The sequence below is a fragment of the Triticum urartu genome, chromosome 7 (assembly GCF_003073215.2).
Source record: "Triticum urartu cultivar G1812 chromosome 7, Tu2.1, whole genome shotgun sequence".
In the NCBI taxonomy this organism is placed as follows: domain Eukaryota; kingdom Viridiplantae; phylum Streptophyta; class Magnoliopsida; order Poales; family Poaceae; genus Triticum; species Triticum urartu.
This window is the reverse complement of record NC_053028.1, coordinates 189,366,328-189,382,768: the sequence shown is the minus strand read 5'-3', so window position 1 is coordinate 189,382,768 and position 16,441 is coordinate 189,366,328.

Below are 16,441 nucleotides of genomic sequence, written 5' to 3'. Positions count from 1 at the left end.
TGACGCTAGGGTTATGAAGATATGTGTATGCAGTAACCCGAATGTTGTTCGGAGTCCCGGATGAGATCCCGGACGTCACGAGGAGTTCCGGAATGGTCCGGAGGTAAAGAATTATATATAGGAAGCGCTGTTTCGGCCATTGGGACAAGTTTCGGGGTTATCGGTATTGTACCGGGACCACCGGAGGGGTCTCGGGGGTCCCCCGGGTGGGGCCACCTATCCCGGAGGGCCTCATGGGCTGAAATAGGAGGGAACCCAGCCCATAGTGGGCTGGGGCGCCACCCCCTATAGGCCCATGCGCCTAGGGTTCCACCAAGGAGGAGTCCAAGTGGTGGAAGGCACCCCGAGGTGCCTTGGGGGGGAGGGAAACCCTCCCCTGGCCGCCGCACCTAGGAGATCAGATCTCCTAGGCTGCGCACCACCCCCCTTGGTCCTCCTATATATAGTTGAGGAGAGGAAGGATTTGATACCTCAGCCTTTGGTGCTTCCTCTCTCCCCGTTACGTCTCTCCTTCGTAGTATAGGCGAAGCCCTGCTACTGTGACGCCCTGCATCCACCACCACGCCGTCGTGTTGCTGGATTTTCATCAACCTCTCTTCCCCCCCTTGCTGGATCAACAAAGGAGGAGACGTCATCCGTTCTGTATGTGTGTTGAACGCGGAGGCACCTTCCGTTCGGTGCTAAGATCATCGGTGATTTGAATCACGTCGTGTTCGACTACATCATCCCCGTTCTGAACGCTTCCGCTCGCGATCTACAAGGTACGTAGATGCATCTAATCACTCGTTGCTGGATGAACTCCTAGATGGATCTTGGTGAAACCGTAGGAAAATTTTTGTTTTCTGCAACGTTCCCCAACAGTGGCATCATGAGCTAGGTCTATGCGTAGTTCTCTTGCACGAGTAGAACACAAAGTAGTTGTGGGCGTTGATTTTGTTCAATATGCTTGCCGTTACTAGTCTTATCTTGATTCGCCGGCATCGTGGGATGAAGCGGCCCGGACCGACCTTACACGTACTCTTACGTGAGACAGGTTCCACCGACTGACATGCACTAGTTGCATAAGGTGGCTAGCGGGTGTCTGTCTCTCCTACTTTAGTCGGATCGGATTCGATGAAAAGGGTCCTTATGAAGGGTAAATAGCAATTGGCATATCACGTTGTGGTCTTTGCGTAGGTAAGAAACATTCTTGCTAGAAACCCATAGCAGCCACGTAAAACATGCAAACAACAATTAGAGGACGTCTAACTTGTTTTTGCAGGGTATGCGATGTGATGTGATATGGCCAAAAGGATGTGATGAATGATATATGTGATGTATGAGATTGATCATGTTCTTATAATAGGAATCACGACTTACATGTCGATGAGTATGACGGTGACAGGATGATCATGGAGCCCCAAGATGGAGATCAAAGGAGCTATGTGATATTGGCCATATCATGTCACTATTATTATTTGATTGCATATGATGTTTATCATGTTTTGCATCTTGTTTACTTAAAACGACGATAGTAAATAAGATGATCCCTTACAACAATTTCAAGAAGTGTTCTCCCCTAACTGTGCACCGTTGCTACAGTTCGTCGCTTCGAAGCACCACGTGTTAATCGGGTGTGATAGATCCTTTCGTTCACATACAACGGGTGTAAGAAGTTTTACACATGCAAAAACACTTAGGGTTAACTTGACGAGCCTAGCATGTGAAGACATGGCCTCGGAACACAGAGACCGAAAGGTCGAACACGAGTCGTATGGAAGATACGATCAACATGAAGATGTTCACCGACGATGACTAGTCCGTCTCACGTGTTAATCAGACACGGCTTAGTTGACTTGGATCGTGTAACACTTAGATGACTAGAGGGATGTCTAATCTGAGTGGGAGTTCATTAATAATTTGATTAGATGAACTTAATTATCATGAACTTAGTCTAAAATCTTTACAATATGTCCTGTAGATCAGATGGCCAACGTTGTATTCAATTTCAACGCGTTCCTAGAGAAAACCAAGCTGAAAGACGATGGCAGCAACTATACGGACTGGGTCCGGAACCTGAGGATCATCCTCATAGCTGCCAAGAAAGATTATGTCCTACAAGCACCGCTAGGTGATCCACCCGTCCCACAAAACCAAGACGCTATGAACGCTTGGCAGACACGTACTGATGACTACTCCCTCGTTCAGTGCGGCATGCTTTACAGCTTAGAACCGGGGCTCCAAAGCGTTTTGAGAGACATGGAGCATATGAGATGTTCGAAGAGCTAAAAATGGTTTTTCAAGCTCATGCCCGGATCGAGCGATATGAAGTCTCCGATAAGTTCTTTAGCTGTAAGATGGAGGAAAATAGTTCTGTCAGTGAGCACATACTCACTATGTCTGGGTTACATAACCGCTTGACTCAGCTGGGAGTTAATCTCCCGGATGACGCGGTCATTGACAGAATCCTCCAGTCGCTTCCACCAAGCTACAAGAGCTTTGTGATGAACTTCAATATGCAGGGGATGGTAAAGACCATTCCTGAAGTATTTGCAATGCTGAAATCAGCAGAGGTAGAAGTCAAGAAGGAACATCAAGTGTTGATGATGAATAAAACCACTAAGTTCAAAAAGGGCAAGGGTAAAAAGAACTTCAAGAAGGACGGCAAGGAAGTTGCTGCGCCCGGCAAGCAAGCTGTCGGGAAGAAGTCAAAGAATGGACCCAAGCCTGAGACAGAGTGCTTTTATTGCAAAGGGAAGGGTCACTAGAAGCGGAACTGCCCCAAATACTTAGCGGATAAGAAGGCCGGCAACACCAAAGGTATATTTGATATACATGTGATTGATGTGTACCTTACCAGTACTCGTAGTAACTCCTGGGTATTTGATACCGGTGCTATTGCTCATATTTGTAACTCACCGCAGGAGCTGCGGAATAAACGAAAACTGGAAAAGGACGAGGTGACGATGCGCGTCGGGAATGGTTCCAAGGTCGATGTGATCGCCGTCGGCACGCTACCTCTACATTTACCTACGGGATTAGTGATAAACCTCAACAATTGTTATTTAGTGCCTATATTGAGCATGAACATTGTATCAGGATCTCGTTTAATACGAGATGGCTACTCATTTAAATCCGAGAATAATGGTTGTTCTATTTATATGAGAGATATGTTTTATGGTCATGCTCCGATAGTCAATGGTTTATTCTTAATGAATCTCGAGCGTATTACTACACATGTTCATAATGTGAGTACCAAAAGATGTAATATTGATAATGATAGTCCCACATACTTGTGGCACTGCCGCCTTGGTCACATAGGTGTCAAACGCATGAAGAAGCTCCATGCAGATGGACTTTTAGAGTCTCTTGATTATGAATCATTTGACACGTGCGAACCATGCCTCATGGGTAATGACCAAGACTCCGTTCTCAGGAACAATGGAGCAAGCAACCAACTTATTGGAAATCATACATACTGATGTGTGCGGTCCAATGAGTGTTGAGGCTCGCGGTGGCTATCGTTATGTTCTCACCCTCACTGATGACTTAAGTAGATATGGGTATGTCTACTTAATGAAACACAAGTCTGAAACCTTTGAAAAGTTCAAGGAATTTCAGAGTGAAGTTGAGAATCAACGTGACAGGAAAATCAAGTTTCTACGATCAGATCATGGAGGAGAATACTTGAGTCATGAATTTGGCACACACTTAAGAAAATGTGGAATAGTTTCACAACTCACGCCACCTGGAACACCTCAGCGTAATGGTGTGTCCGAACGTCGTAATCGCACTTTATTAGATATGGTGCGATCTATGATGTCTCTTGCCGATTTACCGCTATCTTTTTGGGCCTATGCTTTAGAGACTGCCGCATTCACTTTAAATAGGGCACCGTCCAAATCCGTTGAGACGACACCGTATGAATTATGGTTTGGGAAGAAACCTAAGCTGTCGTTTCTAAAAGTTTGGGGATGCGATGCTTATGTCAAGAAACTTCAACCTGAAAAGCTCGAACCCAAGTCGGAAAAATGTGTCTTCATAGGATACCCTAAAGAAACTTATGGGTATACCTTCTACCTCAGATCCGAAGGCAAGATCTTTGTTGCCAGGAATGGATCCTTTCTAGAGAAAGAGTTTCTCTCGAAAGAAGTAAGTGGGAGAAAAGTAGAACTTGATGAAGTATTGCCTCTTGAACCGGTAAATGGCGCAACTCAAGAAAATGTTCCTGAGGTGCCTGCACCGACTAGAGAGGAAGTTATTGATGATGATCAAGATACTTCTGATCAAGCTCCTACTGAAATTCGAAGGTCCACAAGGACACGTTCCGCACCAAAGTGGTACGGCAACCCTGTCTTGGAAATAATGTTGTTAGACAACGGTGAACCTTCGAACTATGAAGAAGCGATGGTGGGCCCGGATTCCGACAAATGGCTAGAAGCCATGAAATCCGAGATAGGATCCATGTATGAAAACGAAGTATGGACTTTGACTGACTTGCCCGTTGAACGGCGAGCCATAGAAAATAAATGGATCTTTAAGAAGAAGACAGACGCAGATGGTAATGTGACCATCTATAAAGCTCGGCTTGTCGCTAAGGGTTATCGACAAGTTCAAGGGGTTGACTACGATGAGACTTTCTCACCGGTAGCGAAGCTAAAGTCCGTCCGAATCATGTTAGCAATTGCCGCATTCTATGATTATGAAATATGGCAAATGGACGTCAAAACGGCATTCCTTAATGGTTTCCTTAAGGAAGAATTGTATATGATGCAGCCGGAAGGTTTTGTCGATCCTAAGAATGCTGACAAGGTATGCAAGCTCCAACGCTGGATTTATGGGCTGGTGCAAGCATCTCGGAGTTGGAACATTCGCTTTGATGAGATGATCAAAGCGTTTGGGTTTACACAGACTTATGGAGAAGCCTGTGTTTACAAAAAAGTGAGTGGGAGCTCCGTAGCATTTCTCATATTATATGTAGATGACATACTTTTGATGGGAAATGATATAGAACTCTTGGACAGCATCAAGGCCTACTTGAATAAGAGTTTTTCAATGAAGGACCTTGGAGAAGCTGCTTATATATTAGGCATCAAGATCTATAGAGATAGATCGAGACGCCTCATAGGTCTTTCACAAAGCACATACCTTGATAAGATATTGAAGAAGTTCAATATGGATCATTCTAAGAAGGGGTTCTTACCTGTGTTACAAGGTATGAAATTGAGCTCAGCTCAATGTCCGACCACGGCAGAAGAAATAGAAGAGATGAGTGTCATCCCCTATGCCTCAGCCATAGGTTCTATTATGTATGCCATGCTGTGTACCAGACCTGATGTAAACCTTGCCGTAAGTTTGGTAAGAAGGTACCAAAGTAATCCCGGCAAGGAACATTGGACAGCGGTCAAGAATATCCTGAAGTACCTGAAAAGGACTAAGGAAATGTTTCTCGTTTATGGAGGTGACGAAGAGCTCGTCGTAAAGGGTTACGTCGACGCTAGCTTCGACACAGATCTGGATGACTCTAAGTCACAAACCGGATACGTGTATATGTTGAATGGTGGAGCAGTGAGCTGGTGCAGCTGCAAACAGAGCGTCGTGGCGGGATCTACATGTGAAGCGGAGTACATGGCAGCCTCGGATGCAGCACATGAAGCTATATGGGTGAAGGAGTTCATCACCGACCTAGGAGTCATACCCAATGCGTCGGGGCCAATCAAACTCTTTTGTGACAACACTGGAGCTATTGCACTTGCCAAGGAGCCCAGGTTTCACAAGAAGACAAGGCACATCAAGCGTCGCTTCAACTCCATTCCTGAAAATGTTCAAAATGGAGACATAGAGATTTGCAAAGTACATACGGACCTGAATGTAGCAGATCCATTGACTAAACCTCTCCCTAGGGCAAAACATGATCAACACCAGAATTCCATGGGTGTTCGATTCATCACAATGTAACTAGATTATTGACTCTAGTGCAAGTGGGAGACTGTTGGAAATATGCCCTAGAGGCAATAATAAAAGCATTATTATTATATTTCCTTGTTCATGATAATTGTCTTTATTCATGCTATAACTGTATTATCCGGAAATCGTAATACACGTGTGAATACATAGACCATAATATGTCCCTAGTAAGCCTCTAGTTGACTAGCTCGTTGATCAACAGATAGTCATGATTTCCTGGCTATGGACATTGGATGTCATTGATAACGGGATCACATCATTAGGAGAATGATGTGATGGACAAGACCCAATCCTAAGCATAGCACAAAGATCGTGTAGTTCGTTTGCTAGAGCTTTTCCAATGTCAAGTATCTTTTCCTTTGACCATGAGATCGTGTAACTCCCGGATACCGTAAGAGTGCTTTGGGTGTATCAAACGTGCACCAACGTTAACTGGGTGACTATAAAGGTTGCACTACAGGTATCTTCGAAAGTGGCTGTTGGTTGACACGGATCGAGACTGGGATTTTGTCACTCCGGATAACGGAGAGGTATCACTGCCCACTCGGTATGCATCATCATTATGAGCTCAAGGTGACCAAGTGGTTGATCACGGGATCATGCCATTACGGTACGCGATAAAGTGACTTGCGGTAACGAGATTGAACAAGGTATTGGGATACGACGATCGAGCTCGGGCAAGTAAACATACCGATTGACCAAAGGAATTGTATTACGGGGTTGATTAATCCTCGACATCGTGGTTCATTCCGATGAGATCATCGTGGAGCATGTGGAGCCATCATGTATCCAGATCCGCTGTTGGTTATTGACCGGAGAGTCGTCCTCGGTCATGTCTGCTTGTCTCCCGGAACCCGTAGGGTCTACACACTTAAGGTTCGGTGACGCTAGGGTTATGAAGATATGTGTATGCAGTAACCCGAATGTTGTTCGGAGTCCCGGATGAGATCCCGGACGTCACGAGGAGTTCCGGAATAGTCCGGAGGTAAAGAATTATATATAGGAAGTGCTGTTTCGGGCATCGGGACAAGTTTCGGGGTTATCGGTATTGTACCGGGACCACCGGAAGGGTCCCAGGGGTCCACCGGGTGGGGCCACCTATCCCGGAGGGCCCCATGGGCTGAAATAGGAGGGAACCCAGCCCATAGTGGGCTGGGGCGCCAGCCCCTATAGGCCCATGCGCCTAGGGTTCCACCAAGGAGGAGTCCAAGTGGTGGAAGGCACCCCGAGGTGCCTTGGGGGGGAGGGAAACCCTCCCCTGGCTGCCGCACCTAGGAGATCAGATCTCCTAGGCTGCGCACCACCCCCCTTGGTCCTCCTATATATAGTTGAGGAGAGGAAGGATTTCATACCTCAGCCTTTGGTGCTTCCTCTCTCCCCGTTACGTCTCTCCTTCGTAGTATAGGCGAAGCCCTGCTACTGTGACGCCCTGCATCCACCACCACGCCATCGTGTTGCTGGATCTTCATCAACCTCTCTTCCCCCCCTTGCTGGATCAAGAAAGGAGGAGACGTCATCCGTTCTGTACGTGTGTTGAACGCGGAGGCACCGTCCGTTCGGTGCTAAGATCATCGGTGATTTGAATCACTTCGTGTTCGACTACATCATCCCCGTTCTTTGAACGCTTCCGCTCGCGATCTACAAGGTACGTAGATGCATCTAATCACTCTTTGCTGGATGAACTCCTAGATGGATCTTGGTGAAACCGTAGGAAATTTTTTGTTTTCTGCAACGTTCCCCAACAAGGACTTCTTCATTCGCCAACTTGCTGCATCAGGCTCTGATCTGTTTGGCTTGAAGTTCTATGCCCCATGGGTAATGCGGCTAATCAAACTTCACTCCGCTATCTCATATCAGCCATCTGCTCGCAATCATCGGCTTTTTCTGCCTGATGTGGATATCTCTATTAAAGCCATCTATCCTGAGCCTGCCAAGGAACCTCTAAGTCTTCAGAATGCAGAGCATCAGAGTTTCTCTCAGAACATTGAAGGAGTTGAAGCAGTCACTCGTGTGTATCCTTTGGCTGGCACTACACGTGCACCACACCCTACTTCCACTGAAGCCACTGATAGTACAACTGCTCCACGACCCAAGAAGTGCACTCGTGTTCTCAACGATCGAGAGCTTCTTGTGGCTCTTCATCAGAAACAGGATAGGCATCATGACTGGCTGAAGCATCAGATGCAAAGCCTCTTGGTGGATGTTAATCGCATTCACAATCTTGCCACCAAGAATGCTTTCGTTGCCCATGAAACCTCTCGCCGCACATGGAAAGGGCTAACGCTGATGTGTTCTGAAGATGATCTTCAAGAGGATGGCTTCACTGAGCGATTCAAGTTTGACTCCACACCTCCTCGAAGGGCTGTGCTGCTAGGAACTCCATCCCTTGAAGACTCTGAGTTCTCTTCCTCTGCTGCAACTGTGACTGCCAGAGTTATCGAGGATGAAGACGATGCTACTTCACCGCCACCTCCTTCAGCACACTTCGACTCTGCTCCAAGCTCTTCTGCACCGCCAAACACCACCAATGACCCTGCTGCTTCACCTTCTCCCCACGGGAACGAGTAGATGCTCTATGTCTTCAAACCTTTTTGGTCCTTACTGACAAAAGGGGGAGAAGCATATGAGGTTGATAGTCTTCAAGCAGGTCCATATGGGCGGGTGCTTTATATTTTGCTTCGTGCTTACAACTCTCGTTTTGCTACATTTGGTTCTTTGGGTTGTAACAATTAAACTCGATGGTCGTCTGCTACTTATCTGCCACCTTGTATGTGCGACGATAAATTCTGCACTTATATCATTCTGCAGACGTCGATTTTCCATTATGCATGTCATTATCTTCATATACTTTCACATGCATAGTGGATTGTCATCATAAGTTGAAGTGGATCTCCACAAGTACAACCTGCCATGTGCATTTGCATTCCAAAAGCAAATTACTTATATGCACATCTTCAGGGGGAGCCCTTGCAACTTATGAAGACAATTCCTTATCCTTTACAATTCCACAGATTATATTCCTCGTTGAAAACTTCAACTAGTTTGTCATCAATCACCAAAAACGGGGAGATTGTAAGTGCATCTAGTGCCACCCCTAGTTGGTTTTGGAGTATTGAGGACAAACCTAATTGAGGGACTAATGTGTTTGTGAAAATTGCAGGATAACACAGGTAGAAGTCCCTCATTGATTCGGTTTTCCTACCAGAGATGACCCCTAAAAATGTATGAAGACATTGAAGTCAAAGGTGGTATATGAAGATATTCACATTGAAGACTATGACAAGAGAAGACACCACATGAAGCCTATGGAGCTCGAAGACTTAGATCTTTCGTAGTTCTCTTTCTTTTGTGTTGAGTCATGGGAACCACCGTACTGTTAAGTGGGGTCCAAGAGAACTAGTCAGAATGACTGAAGTGATGCCTAACCATAACCTATGTCTTCGAGTGAAGACTATGAGAGCGAATCTTGTCCGGAGTCGGACAAGTCAGCTTTGTTTGTAGCCCAAGTAAAGTTGACGTGTGAGTTTGAAATCTGACCGTTGGAACACGTGTCAGTTCCTTACTGACCCAGGGTCATTTCGGACAAATCAGGTCGGGTTGCCAAGTGGCTATAAGTAGCCCACCCCCTACAACCATAAACGGTTGGCTGCTCAGATTCAGTGTACGGCTTTTGTTGTTTGAGAGCAACCCACCTCGAAGCCTTTGAGAGAGAATTCCTTGCGAGGATAAAGCCCTAACCACCCAGAGCCAAAGATAATTAGGCATCACTTAAGTCTTCTTGTCTGTGTGATCTGAAGACTTATTACACTTGAGGACTGTGCATCCTCCAGCCGGTTAGGCGTCGCATTCTGAGCATCCAAGAGACATTGTGGATTGCCAATGAACGAAGTCTGTGAAGGTTTGGGAGTCTACCTTGAAACTTACCAGAGTGATTGGGCGAGGTCTATGTGACCTTAGCTCAAGGGGAATACGGTGAGGACTTTGTGTCCTGAGCTGCGTGTTCAGGACTGGGTGTCCGGGACTGTGTGTCCTAAGGTTTAAATACCTAGCCGCCCCAACCAGACGTACAGTTGTCACAGCAACTGGAACTGGTCCAACAAATCATTGTCTTCAACGAGTCACTGGTTTCATCTTCCCTTCCCTTTACTTACTGTTACTCCTTGTGAAGTCATTGTATGTTTGCACTATCTTTTGTCTTCACTGAGTGACTGCGTGTTCTGTCTGGCTTCACAATATCTTCCTACCTGATCCTTACTACATTGCTGCTATTAGTCATTGTGCTTTCACTCTATTGAATACTTGACTATGGCTTGCCTAGTGTAGTCTACCTTCCGCTGCAGGGTATTAGGTTTATTTCTATCATTTGTCTTCATAACTCCCACGTTTTGAAGACTTCCATAAAAATCGCCTATTCACCCCCCCCCTCTAGTCGATATAACGCACTTTTAGGAATCATTATTTTGCGCGTAATAAGGAGGCATTTCCTTGCGTGCGGCCGTGGACCCAGCTGTCGGCCTCTCCATGTATAGTCCACTTCAGATGCATGTCGGTCATTGACCATGTTGACCAGGCCGCGCCGAGAGCACCAGGGCGGTGGACGACGGTGAGGCCTAGGAAGGGAACGACACGGAGGCAGGGAAGACTCGGCAGTTGTTTCCCACACGGAGGGGAGTAGGACTGTACGAGGGTTTACTGGTTCGTCTGCCGTCGCCAGAGAATAACAGCAGGTGTGGGTGAGTAGAGGGATGGCTAGGCTAGCGATGGGAGTATGGTGGGGCGGTGAGGCCTGTGCAGCAGCAGAGCCGGCCGCGGGGAGGAGGGAGCAGGCAGTCCCGCCGGTGCCTGTTTGAGCGGCTAGAGCAGGAAGAGCAGAGATTGAAGAACCACGACGGCCGTTGGATGGACATCCAATAGTCACTGCTTGTGCGTCAACCTTTTTTTAGGGAAGCCTCAAATCTGTTGAAAACAGCATACAACCCATCTGCCATTATTTCTAATAATTTTCAGCCCATTTGCTAATTCTTAAGGTTTTATTTTGGAGCCCATATTCTTTTTGTTAGCATTATAGCTCAAATTGTGGCCATGGTTAAAAAATTATACGAAATTTTGCATATTTCGGTGTGGTCCGAACTGTTTTTAATCCCGATATTTCGACTCACAATCAAACTGATTTTAAAAATAAATGTATATCGATATAAAATCTAACAAATTCTCCACGCATAAAGATTAATGTAATTTAAAATCATGAAATGAAAAAAAAGATATTTGAAACTAATTGCCGGTTTGATGTGTTTTAAAAATGTACAGCCCATTTCTCATTACTGATGGGCCATTTTCTCGGCCAGCCGAATGAAAGCTCTCCTCGTCTTGAAAGATTTGCAGCCCAACAGGCCTGACAAAGCGACTTACTTGGCAAATCACAAAAAAACTGGGTTGTGGCCATGGACCCAGCTGTCAGCCTCTCCACGTACAGTACTCTTCCGATGGAAGTCGTTCCTTGACCACGTTGACCACGCCGCGCAGAGAGTACCACGGCGGTGGACGACGGCGAGGCCTAGGAAGGGGACGACGCGGAGCCGGGGAAGATGCGGCAGTGGAAGCCCGCGCGGAGAGGAGTACGAGGGTTCACTGGTTCGGCTGTGGTGTGAGGCTGCCGTCGCCGCAGGGCCTGGCCAGCGGTGGGAATAGTAGGGGGCGGTGAGGCCTCCGCGGCAGCACAGCCGGCCACGGGAGGCAGGAGCATGCCGCACGACCGACGCTGCTTTGGGTGGCTGGAGCAAGAAGACCAGAGGTTGAAGAAGCACTACACCCTTTGGATGGACATCGTACGGTCACTGGAGCTAGAATCGTTCATATTGACTAAGTTGACAAAGCCCTCCATCCCCGTCAACTTTGTTGGCCCACAAGTCATCCTCCCACTATGGTGGGTCCCAGCTAGCAGGGGGTATTCATTTTTTTGTGCGTAATAAGGAGGCACTTCCTTGCGTGCGAAGATATAGCTGGTGGGTCCGACATGTCAGCGGGGGGAACGTTTTTTTCGCGAAATACAGAGGCCCTTCGGGTGGGTCCCAGCTGTCATGTCCTCGCAAAAAAGGGAAATAAAATCAAAGACTTGGGAAGGCGTACAGAACAAGCTAGTGTACCAGTAAAGAGACATTGCCGAGTTTTAGAAAAAAGAAAGACGTGCTCCTGTAGCTGGTTCAAATCCAAACCTAGACTATTACTATATATGGTGCTATGCTACTCTGCAAGTAATGAAATTGACATATCCAACGTTTGCTTCTCCACTTCTCTACTTACTTTTCCTAGCATCAGAAGCTCTGGCCGCAGCAACCATGTCCGCTGACTGCTTGTCCACCTGCTCTTCAGCAGGCAACAACCAGATATGCGCCAAGTCGCAACCCGTACCATCGCCTGTGGGTCTCATCACACCCTCGCCGGCACGCGCACCGCAGCCAATTTCTCATCGCAACCCGCTGCCGTTGGTGTGGTGCCATTGCTGCAAATCACGCAGAGTCATCCGTCGCGTCTCAACCACAATCCGCAACTCTGGCCGAGTCTTCTACAAATGCCCGAATCATGGGGTAATAATATGTTTAAGTGTTGTTCTGCTGCTTTCAATTGCTGATTTTTTTAATAGTTTGGCTGATGATCTACCAATTTGGTTCATGCAGAAAAAGGAAGGTTCGTGTGATTTGTATTTCTGGGAAGTTGCTGATGTGGGGGAATGCAACTACGCTGATTATTTGGTAAGCCGAGGAATCCCAATACCAGCAGGTTGGGGTGTTGGACAAGTAACTGAAGCAACGACAGAAGGGGAAGATGCAGAGCAGAAGGTTAAAGATGCAGTTCCTCTGATCATGGCCAAGCCACAGCTGCTGCACGACCTTGACAGCAATGAGGAGATGAAAGATCTTGTGAACATAATGGGCAAAATCGATGTGCTTTGTAGGATGATTGTGTCTTTATTTGCAGTGTATGTAGCACTCGTGATGTATTCAGTGGCTACGACATGAGCACTTTGCTGAAACTGGTAATGAATGAAACCTGTGTAGCAGGCTGGGCATAGTGTTTTGAACATCTAATGATTTCTATTAACGGAAATCAGGGGTATCCCATTTTGCTCATATAAATAAATAAATAGCAGAGGCCCTGTCGGGTCAGCTTTGTTCTCATTCGAAGACGTCGAGCAAATTGCAGTCCAACAGCAAACTATGTCATCAAATTCAAGTTTCACAGCCAAATATGAGTACAACTAAACAACAATGTCATCATGTTTTAGTTGTCATACAATCACCAAAGACAAATCAGCATACATAACAAGTGATGTTCTCACAGCAAAATACTAAACAACATGTTCATCAGGTTTCATTTGTCATAGCAAACACAATTTCACATAGTAGATAAAAAACGTCTTCTGATAGGCAAATACGACAAAAGCAATATAATCATCATCTGCAGCAGCAACGTCAACATCTTCGCCATGTGTATCAGTCTGAATCATAATTCCCCACAATGTCATCTTCTTCTTCGTCCTCAACGTCCTCGAACATGGGCTTCTTCTTGATCAACTCTTGTATGTCCACAACACGACAGGCAATCTTTTTGCCGGCGTCCTTGACATGATGGTTCTCAAAGATATTTGGAACATCTGTGTTATCTTGTACATCAGGAGCAGTGTAAGCATCATCTTGTTGTGCAACTTCATTAAACGAATTCCTCTGCTCAAACCTTTGCAATACTCTCCAGTCATCGCTACGTGCAAATGTGTCTTCCAAGAAAAATATCTGTGTTGCTTGATTTGCCAAAATAAAAGGCTCGTTGGTCTGGTACGCCGCCTTGACATTGATGGATTTGAAATAATCATCAGCTCTGGGTTTTGCGATCCTGGAAAACAGGTTATACCAACGACAGCACAATAGAACCACACACCGATGATCCTCGAAACTGGAGATATACTGTAACTGAACAATGTCTGTTATGTTAGCATACATTTCAGTTGTCTCTTTGTCATACGTCTCCGTGCTCATGATGACACTGTTTGTGTCTTCCTGCCTTCGTCTCGTGCAAGGGTGTTGTAGCGCACATCTCCAACAACGCAACATTCATAATGTCTTACCCGAGTATCAGGACCCATTGCTAGTGAGTAAAGGGCATCATCAACTGCCTGCCCATCCTCCCGCATCTTCTTAACCTATGGTTAGAAAATAGACAAGTTGATCATCTTATGTACTCAATATATTAAAAAAAACTAACAGTGTACTTCAAAAGCTTACATGGTTCTTGAACCATTTCGCAAATCCTACCATAACCAGTTTGTCAATGTTTTTTGGATTTTGCGGCAGTAACTCCTCTTTGTAGATGCTGCACAACATAGTGATCGTGTCAAACATCTAAATATATAAGAATGTGTTGCAAGATTGGTAGATTATGATGTATAAGCTGCAGTACTGCACTTACTTGATATAAGGTAGTATCTCAGGACAGTTATTCAACACATACCAAACCATTTTGTCCAAATCTTTAGGTTTGTCCTCTTGTCAACTCTTCCCTGTAACTCGAACAGAATAATCGAAAACATTGGGCCCGGGATTGTCTTCACCCACCTCTTTGCAAGCTGATCAGCTATTTCAATGTATTTTGAGTAGAATGTCAACGCTTCTGTAGCAATGTAGGCCTCTACAATGGAACCCTTGGGTCTAGCTCTGTTCCTAACATATCCCTTGAAAGTGCCTAGCCGCCTTTCAATAGGGTACATCCAGCCATACTGTACTGGACCTCTAAGTAGTGCCTCAACAGGTAGATGAACAGCCAAATGCACCATCACATCAAAGAAGGCTGGAGGATATATCTTCTCAAGGTCGCATAGGATAGTTGGTATCTTTTCTCTAAGACGCTCCAAAGCATCTATCCTGATATTCCTACTGCAGAGTTCCCTGAAGAATTGTCCCAACTCTGCAACTGCTCTGTATAAGTCAGGGCAGCCCAATCCTCTAAGGATAACAGGTAAAACCCTTTCAAGTAGGACGTGGGAGTCATGACTTTTCAACCCTTGTACCTTGTTTCCATCTGCACTGACTCTCCTTTCAGGGTTGGAAGCAAATCCATGTGGGAATCTCACACGTGACAGGACCTCGCAGAATTCTTTTCTTTTTACCTTGTCCAAGACGTACACAGCTGGTGCCATATCCCATGGTTTACCTTCATCTTGCACCTGCAAATCCTGTCTGATACCCAGGTGTGTCAAATCAATCCTAGATTTTAAGGTATCTTTCGTCTTGCCTTCAATATTAAGAAGTGTGCCAATAATGTTGTCACATATATTTTTCTCAATGTGCATCACATCAAGATTATGCCGCAGATCCAAATCTTTCCAATACTCCAAGTCCCACAAAGTGGACCTACGGGTAAACAATAATCTCTCTTCTGCCCTGCCACACTTCCTTTTCCCGCTACCATTATCAGGATGGTTTCCTGGTGTAATATGCCTGACCTTCTCTAATTCTACTTGCAACTCATCGGCGGTGAGCCTCTTTGGCGCATCACGGTTTTCAAGCTTTGCATTGAACACATGTCTTCGGTATTTTCTAGGAAGCGGCTTGTCCTTGGCAAGGAAACGACGGGGTCCAATGTAACAGATCTTGCTAAGTATTGCGTATGACAGCGAATTCCTGTCACAGCGAACACATGCATTGTAACCATGTGTCGTTCGCCCTGACATAGTTCCCAAAGCCGGATAATCATGGATGCACCAAATTATAACATCACGCATAAGGAAATCAGCTGGTGGGCTGCTATATAGGTCTCGAGTGAGAACACCCTTCCATAGCTGTTGAAGTTCCTCCACAAGAGGCTCCATGAACAAATCAAAATCCTATCCAGGACTTTTTGGACCTGGGATGAGCAAGGACATCATGTAATTTGATTCTTTGGTGCAGACATTTGGAGGCATGTTGTAAGGGATAACAAACACTGGCCACATGCTATATGTGGCGCTCTGGTGGCCAAATGGGTTAAATCCATCTGAAGCTAAGCCAAGTCTAATGTTTCTCGGGTCAGCAGCAAACTCTTTGTGTTTATCATTGAAGCTTTTTCCACTCACTACCATGCGATGGATGGCTCATTACATTCTGATCTCTGTACTCCTGGTTCCTAGAATACCACAGTACATCCTCTCTTGTTTCAGCATCATGAAACAACCTCTGCAATCTTGGTGTAATTGGAAAATGTCTCAGAACATTATGAGGAATCCCCTTCACAGCATCGCCATCTTTCCATCTTGATGATTTGCATTTCGGGCATTCACTTAAGTTGGCATAATCCTTCCGGAACAGAACACAATTATTCTTACAAACATGGATCATATCATATCCAATTCCAACTACATGAAGGAAATTCTTCATTTTACTGTAGGTGTGTGGCAGCTCAGACGCATCTGGGAAAGATTCGCGGAAAGCATCCAACATCGCATCGAATGATTTGTTGGTCATCCGCT